The sequence below is a fragment of the Lissotriton helveticus genome, chromosome 8 (assembly GCF_964261635.1).
Source record: "Lissotriton helveticus chromosome 8, aLisHel1.1, whole genome shotgun sequence".
In the NCBI taxonomy this organism is placed as follows: domain Eukaryota; kingdom Metazoa; phylum Chordata; class Amphibia; order Caudata; family Salamandridae; genus Lissotriton; species Lissotriton helveticus.
In genome coordinates, this window is record NC_136069.1 from 449,781,521 (window position 1) to 449,793,601 (window position 12,081).

Below are 12,081 nucleotides of genomic sequence, written 5' to 3' on the forward strand. Positions count from 1 at the left end.
CTAGAGACCCCCAGTTCTAACAGCTTGCACCTTGTTTTTTTTATGTTTCAGCAGGATCCGTGGATCCCGCCTACAATTTAAAAACATATGCTTTTGTGGCCGTGCATGGTGCATGTGGGACCCCACCAAGAGGTCTAGACAGTCAGGGTATTTCTACTGTGCCTCCTTTTCTTCTTTGAAAAATGTTTCCTGGGAATTTGCTCAAGCCGAGTCCCAAGATGGCTGCCAACACTTCTTGTTTTGAAGTGTTGGCAGCCAATCGGATCTCAGTACGAGTTCGGGAGGGTTGCGGATCTTTTACGTCCTTTTGTTTACAAATTTGGATTTTCCTTAATATTTCAAAAACTACTGAATGGATTTACACCAAATCACAAAAAGGCACTTCCATGAACCAACATTTACTTTTATGCCAAATTAGGTGTATTTCCGTTTAGCAGTTTGGGCTGTAGCAGTGTCTAAAGTTCCGATGCGATTTAGCATGGGGAAAATGCATTTTGGGACGCCCCCCTTTTTCTCTGCCCCCGCTTGACGGATCACCCCAAAACTTTCAAAACACCTGCTGAACTGAGTGGCAAACTAATTCTGAAAATTTCACGAGGATTCATCAAATAACGTCAAAGTTATTGGCAAATGAAGAAACGCTCTTCCTATGGAAACTACATCATAACAATAACTACCTACTGGCGATGTTGAAGAATAGGGAGTGGAGGGGCTGAGGAATACAAAGCCAAAGTGCAGGGCTTTAAGTGGGATGAAAAAACTGGGGGGTCTCTCAAAGGGGCGTGGTCAATGTAATTGAGGGCGTGGCTTACAAACACGCAAGCTAAAAATCTGTGTTTAGCACAGTGTGCCGCACAACTTGTATTTTGCTTTTCCTGTCTTTGCGCCTAGATACATGATACAAGTCACATCATACCTACAATTCACGACTATTGGCTTTGTCAATGGTTGCTAGTTGCACAAGAAAAATAAGCAGCAATTATGTGGCTTGTATATAATATTGAAAAAACTTCAACTTAAAGCCCTGGTGACACCACGACAATATTGCTGCTCCTGAGTGTTAAAAAGAGAAGGGAAATCCAGAGAGAAGGTGACTCTCTTTAAAGAATTTCCTTCCTCTACAACGCTCACCACGCACACATGGATGTCACTACAGTACGGGAAAGAAAACGGACAGCCTGTGCTAGGGCACAAAACAGAGCCCGATAGAGACCCGTTTCGAGGCCCCCTGGAAAAAACTGCCGGTGCTCAGACCCTTTGAGACCCGGCCCACTTAAAGCCCTGCCAAAGTGTGAGACTGGAGGGCAGGTTCAGAGTAACCATTTCTGCTAAACTCTTTGCTCATGTTATGCCATTTGTCCCGCAACATGCACCAATGCATCAACTGCAAGCTCTCCTCTATCACTCCCACCACTGGCATTGCAGAAGTAGAGGGGAATGTTTGCCTCTTGTTTGTTCACCAGAGGCACAACTAGAGCCACCTTTCGTGGGGGCTACTAAAAATTTGAGGGGGCCTAATTCTTCCAGGGATAGCCAGAGTGGAGATGCAAGGGGCTCTAAGAAGGGGTGAAAAACAACAAAGCCTCGTTAGCAGGTAAATGGTCTTTTAAAGACCTGTGAAGTACTCGGGTGCGGCTGTGTAGTGTACCCAGGAAGCAGTCTCAGCCCAGGCTGACCCACACGACTCGGGGGGCTGAAGCCCTTTCAGCCCAATAGGCGTTGCTCGTCTGGCGTACACATTAGTGATTTCTTTTTACGGTGCCCTAGAATTTTATTTTACCTTAGCCTATATCCTATTGTAGTGAGATATTCTTTACTGTGTAGTGTTGCTATGTACAGCTGCATATAAACAATGAAGCTCCTTGTATCTGCTCCCTTTAGATACACTTACAAAGTGCGTTACTTGTGTTTGTCTTAACATTGCGAATCCACGTGCCACACTGTTTCCGACTTTTCCTTTAAATTGCTATCACTTTCACGCTGTGCTATACGTGCAAAACCAGCAGAGGGAAACATATATTTAATAAAATAAGCAAAAACATCAATTTCCTAGAGCAACAACTTCTCTTAAGTGCGTTCGTTGTTGCAGACTTACAATATTTTCACTTAGTAAGTCAGCCTGCTTCTTAGAAAAGTTACGGTTTATCAGCTTTGTTATGTATCACGGCCTGACGCCCGGTTGTGGCACTACAGAGTTCTAAAATAAGAACCTGATTCTCTATAATTAACTTGGTTCTCCATAGGAATACTTCATAGCTAACGCATTCTAGTTTAGCACTCTAGTTCTGTGTGGGCGTGTCCCCTTCGGTAACCTCCGTGATTGACGGGTGACATGAACGAATCCCCGCCCTCTAATGACCAGTCCCTCCCGCGTGTTGTCTAGTCCCTCGTTGCTAGGCCGGTCTCCATGGACTCCAGCGCTGCCCGTCGGAGGAGGGGTGGCAGCCCGAGGCACGAAGAAAGGGGGCCCAGGGACCGAGGAGGCCGCCCTGCCATTCCTCCACCGCGAAAGTCCCTCGTGGAACAGAGTCCCTGGGCATGAGTCGGACTCCGGTGTCCGGGGGTTTGGCAGGAGGGGGCTGCCTGCAGCTGCCGAAGTTCTCGCTTCTCAGCCCTCCAGTAGGGTCATAGGTAAGAGGCATAGTTATAATTATTTATTTATTTATGCGTTTTTATATAGCACAGACTTTACCTGGTGTCAGAGCGCTTCACAATAGGAACAGAACTGATACACGAGAACATTACAAGAGAACAAATTACAAAAGCAAACGTTACATTACATGAGGCAAAAGTGACAATCGTGAGCAAACAAAATACAAGAGGTAGTAAACGGTGCATTACAGGAGGAAAAAGTGACATATGTGCAGGTTACATAAGCGTACAAAGTATAAGTAGTGGAATAATACTGCAATAAATGGAGGACACAAACACAAGAACAAACGTTACGTAGGCAATAGTGGCACTTGTGCAAGTATCGAAAGCAAACAAAATGTAAGAGGTAGCAAACTGTGTTACAAAAGAAAAGTGACGTGTGCATGTTACAAAAGAGTACCAAAGACAGGTAAAAGGGCAATACTGCAATAAATGGCAGACTCTCAAACCACAATAACACATTGGGAAGGCACTTCCATAGTCATGGACAGAGGCGCAACTAGAGCCAAATTTCGGGGGGGGGGGGGGGGGCTAAGAAAAAATTTAGGGGGGGGCTGAACCTTTAATCAGTAGGCAGAGTGGAGCTGCAGGGCCTCCCACAAGGGGTGAAACAACAGCACGGCCTAATTAACATTTAAATGGTCTTTTAAAGACCTGTGAAACGTTCGGGTGTGGCTGTGTGTATGCCCGGGATCTGTCTCATCCTGGGCTGCCACACACGACGGGGGGCTGAAGTCCGGTGAGTCCAATGGGTGTTGTGCGCCTGGTCACGGAGAATAGAAATGTTCTATACTAAAAGGTCTTCCTTCAGATAGTAGAAAGGGCATGAATTAACTTTGGAAGTGTCTTTGAAGGAGGAGAACTTTGAGGTCAGTTTTGAAGGCCTGGAAGGAGATGGTGGTCCGGAGCTGAAAAGGATTGGGCCATCGATCTTTCCTTCTTGAAAGTGGGAGGTTCAAGCAGTAGATTTTCCGCATTTCATGATGGTCTAGACTAGAGCCTCCAGAGAGTTTCAGTTTATTCGCCAGGTAGCGAGGAGAGGAGGAGTGCAAGGCTTTGTGGGTGATGCAGGCAGTTTTGTAGATCTTGCCTCGATGGGAAGCCAGCGGAGGGTGGATAACATGGGTGTGATGTGGTCGCTTCTTTTGGCCCCATAAATTAAACGAGCTGCTGAATGGAGAACAGACTTAAGGGGGAACAGGTGGGATTTGGGGAGGCCAGTAAGAAGAGAATTGCAGTAGTACAGTCTGGAGAGAACCAGCGATTGGACCAGGGTTTTAAGGTCATGCTCCGGGAAGAAGCGACGAATACCCCAAAGAAGGCGCAGTTGGTATCGAGCAGACTATGCAATTGAATTAATGTGGGAGAGTAGATTAAGTTTTGTGTCGAGTATCACACCAAGGAATTTTGCGCTATCGACAATGATGGGTTTATTGTTCAGTAGATTCATCTGGTCCATCCATGATTGAACCGGGGGAGGAGAAAGTGAGGAGGAGAGGAGGAGGAATTCAGTTTTGGAGGGATTCAGAATCAGTTGATGTGTTGACATCCAGTTTTTAATGGAGTCCAGAGTAGAGCTTAGGACGGAGAGATCGTGAGTGGAGGCAACCTTGAGGTAGATTTGAGTGTTGTCTGCGTAGAGATGATAGTGGACCCCGGATTTACTTAGGAGATTTCCCAGTGGTTCCAAATAGAGGTTGAACAATGTGAGTGCAAGTATAGAGCCTTGAGGAACACCTAGACCACCGCCAAAGGAGATGAAAGACTGTCCGCTATTTTGATCATTTGGGATCTATCAGAGAGGAAGAAAGCAAACCATTTAAGCACAGTGCCCTCCATGCCCATTCTCTGTTGAGGAGGGTGCTCTGATTGACAGTGTCAAAGGCTGCAGAAAGGTCACGGAGAATTAGAAGACAAGACCCCCCGAATCGAGTATCCGCAGCGTGTCATCAATCACTTGCAGCAGGGCTGTTTCAGTGCTGCAGTTTTGGATGAAGCCGGACTGAAAATTGTCAAGAAGATCATTGTCCTTGATATGACGAGAGAGCTGTTTCGCAGCACATCTTTCTGTGATCTTCGCAAGAAAGGGTAGGTTAGTGATGGGGCGGAAGTTGTTGAGGTCATTCGCATCAGCAGTGGGTTTTTTAAGCAGAGGGGTGACCTGCCCAGTTTTGAAGGGAGCCTTGACAGAGGGTGAGGTTGACCAGAGTGGTCCAATAGGGAAGAGAATGGGTATAGAAGTCAATGGCAATGGCACTAGGGATGTGGTCAAGAGAATGGTTGGAGGGCTTTGTTTCGAGGATGCACTTAGGGAGGACATCTTCAGAGATGGGGTCGAAGTTCTGCCAAATGGCTAGTGATTTGCGCTCCTCTGGAGGGGTAGGATGAGCGACCTGATCCACAAGTGATTTCACTTTTTCGTCAAAGAATACCGTGAAATCCGAAGCTTTCTTTGTAGAATCCTCCAACTTGGAGGTCGAAGGAGAGCAGTTAGTATTTTTGATGAGATCAAATAGTTTTTTGGGTCTATTTTTGGCTGAGTCAAGGAGGGTTCTGAAGTGTGATGCTTTCCCAAGGAAGATGTGCTTGTAGTACTTGGATCTTGCTGAACGAAGCGTGGCCAAATTATCGGTGGAGGGCGCTTGCCTCCATTGTTTCTCCAGGAGTCTTAGGTGCTTCCTTTCTACATAGAGGGATTTGTTGAACCAAGGTGCTGAGGGAATGGGCCATTTCTTTTTGCTTTGGAGAGGAGCGTCGTTATTGATTTCGACTGCAAGGACTGAGAGGCATTGGGAGGTGAGATCTTCAACATCTAGGTTTGGGTCTAGCCTTGGAAGTGACAGCAAAGCTGATTCACAGATGGAAACGGTGTCAATATTTTTAGTGTCATAGAACCAGGAGGCACTTGGGCTAAGAAGGGTGATAGGGATATTGTACTTATACGGGGGTGCACGGGAGGGTTTAGGTGGATGCTTGGTTCTGACAGAAGAGATGGTCGGAATAGTGTAGATAGTTGGGTTACTCGGAGATGCAAGTTGAAGAAGGGTGGCATTCAAGGGCTTGTGTGAGTGAACGATGTTTGCAGACAACAGGTTATGCTTGGCTATGATGGGGTGAGGGGGCGAGGTGCATCTCGTGGGAAGGTGAGAGTTTTCCAAAGGAGTTGAGGTGAATGGGAAAGTGGAAATCTTGGAGCTTAAAAGTGAAATGGAAGCTAGAAGCTGGGAGATGGAGGTGATAAGAGAGCCTAGCTTAATTTCAAGAGAGAGTAGGGCAGAGCACGGAAGGTTGGGTGTCTCGATGGCAAAAGGAGGGGGTGAAATTGGTAGTGGAAGGCAGGGAGAGGTGGGGGGACAGGAGGAGAGTTGGGGTATAGGGTTCATAGGTGGGGAAAGGTGGAGGTTGAGAGCGGGGGTTGGTGTATCAGAGGTGAAGGGAGAGTTGTCTTTGTTGGCGTTGCCCGAAGGAAAGGAATTAAGGACATATTTAGTGGGAGATGGGTGCAGATCAAGGCGGTGGGGTAGAAGGAGAGGGAGAGGAGAGGACTGTGAGGTGTCATAGGAGTGTTGGAGGTTTGGGAGGAAAAGAGGGGAGGTGGTTGGAGAGGTCCTGTTGATTAGGAGAGGTGGCTGTGAGGGAACGGGCATCCAGCAGAGTGAGGAGGGTTGGGAGAAGGGGAAGTTGAAGAAAGAAAATGGTTCTTCTGGGCCCGATGGAGGGAGATGGAAAGGGTTACCAAGGGGGGAAACGGGGTAGCACAGCATTGCTGGCAGAGTGGGGGGAAGGAGAGAGATGCAATGGGATTGTGGAGAAATCGGGGTAAGAAGTGTGGGGAGGAGGGGTTAGAGAAGAGGGGGAGAGGGAGGAATGAGGGGAGCATAAGGAAAGTTAGCTGGAGGAGGAAGGTGGAGGAGGGGTGGACTAAAAAAGAGGGTAGCAGGTAGGAATAGGGGGGAGGAGATGAGATTGGAGTACTGGGATGGTGCAGATTGGACGAGGAGCGTATTAGCTAGTGGTAAGGCTGACGTGATGAAGGGGTGGGCATACTGTGAAGTGGTAGGAAAGGGAGAGGAGGGCACAAGGGAGGGGGAGGGAAGAGGGCCGACCTGTGCCTCTCGAGGGTGCAGCCTATTGGAGTGTAGGGGGGTCAGGGGAGGAGAAAGGGAGTAATTGGTGGAGCTAGATGGAGAGTCAGTGGAAAACCCGGTCGCAGAGGAGGGGAGTAGGGAGGGGAAGAGGTGGTCAAAGAGAGAGAGAGACAGGTGTCTTTGCCTTGGATCATGACAGTACCATTGTTATAGATTGAGCTGGTGAGGGAGCCGTTGAAATACGCAGAGGGGGAAATCTTTAGTTGTTTCCCATGAGCGATAGAGGAGGAGGAGGTGACGTTAAGGGAATTATATAAGCTGGTGGACCAAGAGGGGGTGTCGTGAGTGAAGAAAATGAAATCGTTTTTGCGCCTCCCAAAACGACCATTGTAAAATTGATCAACAAAAAGGGAATCAGGGAAACGTTCAATAGTGTTATTCTTCAATCGTTTTACTGAAGCTTTAGTCTGGCCGGGAGGATAAATGATTTTGTAGCAGTTAATTCCAGCCTTAACTCGAGTGGTGGCCATGTTGGGAAAATGAGGAGAAGGAGTGCGGGAGGATATGGGAAGGATATGGGAAGGGTGTTACTAGGAAAGCGGTGGTGAGGAGAAGTATAAAGACTAAAACGGGGCACATATTCCAGACGTCGGGTGAGGAAATTTGAACTAATGTGGCACTGCGTGATACAGTGACTAATTTGCTTCTGAGTGCAACATGCGTAGACGAGGAAAGCCGACATGAGTTAACTATCCGTGTACTGTATGTGGTCGGTATTTAAATTGACCTTGTTCATTTAAAGTCTATGGCATTCATTGCTCCCATGGCCAGATGTGAAACCTTTGAGGCAGTACTACCGTCATCGGTCTCTGGCTACCTGCATTTTGTCAGCAGGACGTGGGCAGAATTGGCACAACTCTTATCAAACGTAAATGTCTGCTATGAACCCGTGGGAAAACGCTCGCATCTCCAATTCTCGCTGCTTGACTGCCCATTGGGTGCAATACTTTCTTTGATCAACCTTAAAAAGCGCTTTCAGGATTACAACAGCGAGGGGCGTTGTCTACAACCACATGTTTGTGGGCAGGAGTACATGTTTTGAATGGGCAGAAGATGTGTGCTTTCACAGAAAATGTACTTTACTCTCCAAGAGCTGTAATCATTTGTTTATCAAATTGCACAGTTATGACGCTTTATGATGTCTAGCTATTATGTTACAACTTAACTTTAACTTTAGATCAGACACCTGTCCTGCAGTAGAATCTATTGCCCTATGGTATTCTCACACTCTGCCTTCTCTTTCCATCATCAACTTCAGAGATACTTAAAATGGCACCTCTTTAGAGAATGATGTGTTTTCTTTCTAACCCTAACTCTACCTTTCCCTAAATTGGAAAACCTTACTACCCCTTAATGCTGTGCATCCCTGAAACCTAAATATCCCTTACTACTTACTCCCTAACACTAACCATCCCAGAAGCCTAACAACGCTATCCTTTTCTGAACCCTACAAACCCCTTACTACACCCTAATACTCACCTTCCCTGAACCCTACAAATCTCTTAAAATGACCTATTCCTGAACCTTACAAGCCACTTACTACCCGTTAATGCTACACCTCCCGGTGAACCCTAACTACCCCTTAATGCTTCCCTCCCTTCAACTCTAAAAAACTAAAAACTCTTTCATTAATGGTACTCATCCCTGAACCATAAAACCCCTTACCACTCCTTAAAGCTACTTTTCCATAAACCCTAAAATCCCTTGCAACCATTTGACGCTACTCTTCCCTGAATCCTAAAAACATTACTACCCCTTAATGCTACCCTTCCCAGAGTAGGAAAAATTACTTTTAAACCCCATAATGCCACATTTTCCTGAACACTAAGAATTACTTACTACCCATTACCGCTACCCTTCTGTGAACTTTAAAAAACCTGAATACTGCTTAACGCTACACTCCCTGCACCCCAAAAAACTCTTTACTACAACTTAATGCTTCCTTTCCATGAACCCTAAAATCCTGTTTCTACCCCTCAATGCTAGCCATCCATGGTAACAAAAACCCTTACTACATCTTACTGATATCCTCCCACGAGCCCTACAACCCCCATACTGCCCCTTAAATCTACCCTTCCCTGAACTAGAAAACCTTACTACCCCTTAATGCTACCCTTCCATGAACCAAAAAAAACCCTTACACGAACCTACCCTAAACCTTGAAACTTCTTAATGCTACCCTTTCCTGAATCCTAAAAAGCCCTTACTACTCTTTGATGTTACCCTTCCCTGAACCCTAGAAACCTATGAATGCTACCATTTCCTGAACCGTACAAACCCCTTTCTAAACAGTAATACTACCCTTCTCTGTAACCTGACAATCCTAATTACCCCATAATGCTTTCCTTCCTTGAATCCTAAAAACCTCTTACTACCCCTAAATGAACTCATCCCTGAACCCTAAAAACCCTTCTTCTCCATACACCTACCCTTTCGGATGGCCTAAATAGCCTTTGCTACCACTACTCTTCATGAATTCTAATAACCTTAATACCACTAACACTTTCCATCCCTGAACCTTATAAAACCCTTACTAGCCCTTAATGATGCCCTCCAAGAACCCTAAATGACCGTACTACCCCTTAATGCTACCTATCAGAAAACCCTAAAAACCCTCACCAACCTTTCAGCTACCCATCCCTAAACCCTAAAAACCTTTTACTACCCATTAGTGCTACCTTTCCCCGAACCTTAAAAGGCCCAACTTCCCCTTAATTCCTAAACCCTAAATGATCCTTATTAACCCGTACAGCTATACAACTACTTTTCCTGAACCCAAAACAATCCCCATACTACCTCATACTATTCCATCCCTGAACCCTAAAACCCTTTACTACTCCTACCCACTGGCCTGCTGTGAACCCTAAAAACTCCTTACTACCCCTAAACGGTACATTCCCTGAACCATAAAAAAAGCCTTACTACCCCTTAAAGCTAACTTTTCCTGAACCCTACATAGTCTTAAATGTTACTCTTCCCTGAACCCTACAATACCCAACTACCCCTTAATGCTACCACCCCATAACCCTAAATTATTCTTACTGCCCATTACAGCTACATTTCACTGAACCCTAAAAATCCCTTTCTGCTCTTCCTACCATATCCCTTATCCCTTAAAGTCCTTTACATCTCCTTAATACTACCCTTCCCTAAACACTAAAAACTCCTTACCAAAAACTCCTTACCACCCCTTAACGCTACCCTTCCCCGAATCTTTAAAACTTGTTACTACCACATTAATGCTACTCTTACGTGAATCCAAAAAATCTGTACTACCTCTTAATACAATGTTTTCGCTGAACCGAAAAACCCTTGCTACATCTTAATGTTACTCTTCTGTTCATTCTAAGAATCTTTACTACCCCTTAATACTACCTGTCCTTTAACCTTAAAAACACCTTACCATCTCCAGAGGTGAATCTGTAAAATGAAATATTTGCCAATGATCACACAATTTGAGACCAGTTTACAGGTCAAATACATTACAGTTAGGTCTAGTAGATTATTCAAGTTACTCGACCTGCAGGTCTAGTAAAATGTTTATGATTTTTCGAGGTTTGTTTTATTATTGCGATATAAGATAAAGCATGCGCATCTGATAATCATGAACAATTTAGAACATTGGCAGACGCTGACTGTTTGGAATCCTTGCTCCATCAGTGGGTATCGCAGTATGTAACTTTAGGAACTATATAAGTAGAAGGTAGTTGTGTAATTGAAATGAAATATTGTAAATTCATTTATCATTGATTTTGAAACGCAAAAAATAAAGAAACAGTGTATTCATATTGATTCCATAAGTACTGCTGAAAGAAAGTCTCACTAACGAACAATATATATTGTATATACAACAGAGGTGCAAAATAAATCAAGGCCCATATCTAGGCAGAAAACATGTGATAGTGCTTCTACCAATGTCACATTTAAAGTGGTTCTAAAGGACTTGGGTGATGTTAATCCCATAAGGGTTTTGTTTTTTACTCCCTAACTGGACCTGATCAACAAATTTCAATGCAAATTACATTGTAAATAGTGAAGCACATTAGGCTTTGCTAGGAAAACAAGACATATATTAAAATAAAGCCATGAAGGTTTATTAAAGGGTTCAAATCATTACAGAAGGCAATTGAATAGTTAGAACGGGTCAATTAGTCATTTTAAATCAAAAGATAGCATGTAACTTAGAATAAAATGCAAATAATGAAACAGCAGAACAAAATATCATTTAGCTCAATGAAAATGTCAGAGATCAGACCAGCATAGTGTCGCCTCTTAAAGGTCATTGAAGAGTTAGCCCAACACCCTTAGGAAAGGGCTCCTTTTATAATGGAAAATACAGTAGGAATTATACATCAGTCAATCAATCAAAGCTATTTGTACAGCGCGCAGCTACCTCAACTGAGGCATCCTCACGCTCAGAGCAAGACTGGAGAATAGACTGGCAGCTTAAACTACGCTTGACTGAAGAACCATGTTTTAGAATCTTTCCTGAATTCCTGTTCTGTCTCAGCCAAGCAAAGGTGGGTGGGCAGTGAGCTCCAGAGCTTAGCCTTCCGTACCGCTAATGACCTGCCACCTCGTCGAGCTTTGGCTTACCTCGGGATGCAAAGAAGTCACAGGTGATTAGATCTCAGGGTTCGCTCCAGCTGGTATAAGCTAAGCCTATTCCTGAGGCAGTATGGCCCTATGCCCCTTAAGGCTCTGAAGACAAATGTAAGGGCTTTAAACTCGGCCCTCTTGGCAACCGAGATGGCTGCCTCAGATGGGAGGAGATGTGATGGCGAAAAGGGACCCGATGAATGATCCTAGCCGCCTCATTCTGAATTATTTGTAATCTAAGGATCAGAAAAGCTTGGAAGCCCCAGATATAAGTTATTGGCATAATCCAAGTGCTAAGTCACCAATGCATGGACAATGATCTTTCGGTTCTCCTCTGGGAGAAAACGCAATAGCTTTCTGACAGATCTTAACTTAACAAAACAGGATCAAGAAATTTGCTGGATTTGGGTTGCGATAGAGAGATCAGCATCAAACCTGATTCCTAGATTTTTTTAGCAGACAAGACCGGTGTAGGTGGAGGATTCAACTCAGAAGGCCACCAAAGGTTAGATGGGAGGGCGCTGCCTGACTGAAAAAGAGCACCTTTGTCTTTTCTGCGTTTAGTTTAAAAAAGTTACTGTTCATCCACATTGAAATGTCTTTTAAGTACTCTTTAAAATTGGGAAAGGCTGCTTCAGAGTGTTCTCTGAACGAAAACACAAGCTGCACGTCATTAGCATAC

General features: G+C 44.9%; 1 protein-coding gene across 1 annotated transcript in view; it reads left to right on the forward strand.

Moving 5' to 3' along the window:
• Positions 1-2,432: 2,432 nt before the first annotated feature.
• LRRC63 (leucine rich repeat containing 63) overlaps positions 2,433-12,081 on the forward strand; it is a 382,612-nt gene continuing 372,963 nt past the window's right edge. Inside the window, exon 1 of the mRNA XM_078656022.1 lies at positions 2,433-2,631. The gene's annotated coding sequence lies outside the window, so the exon portion shown is untranslated. The remainder of the gene's footprint in view (positions 2,632-12,081) is intronic.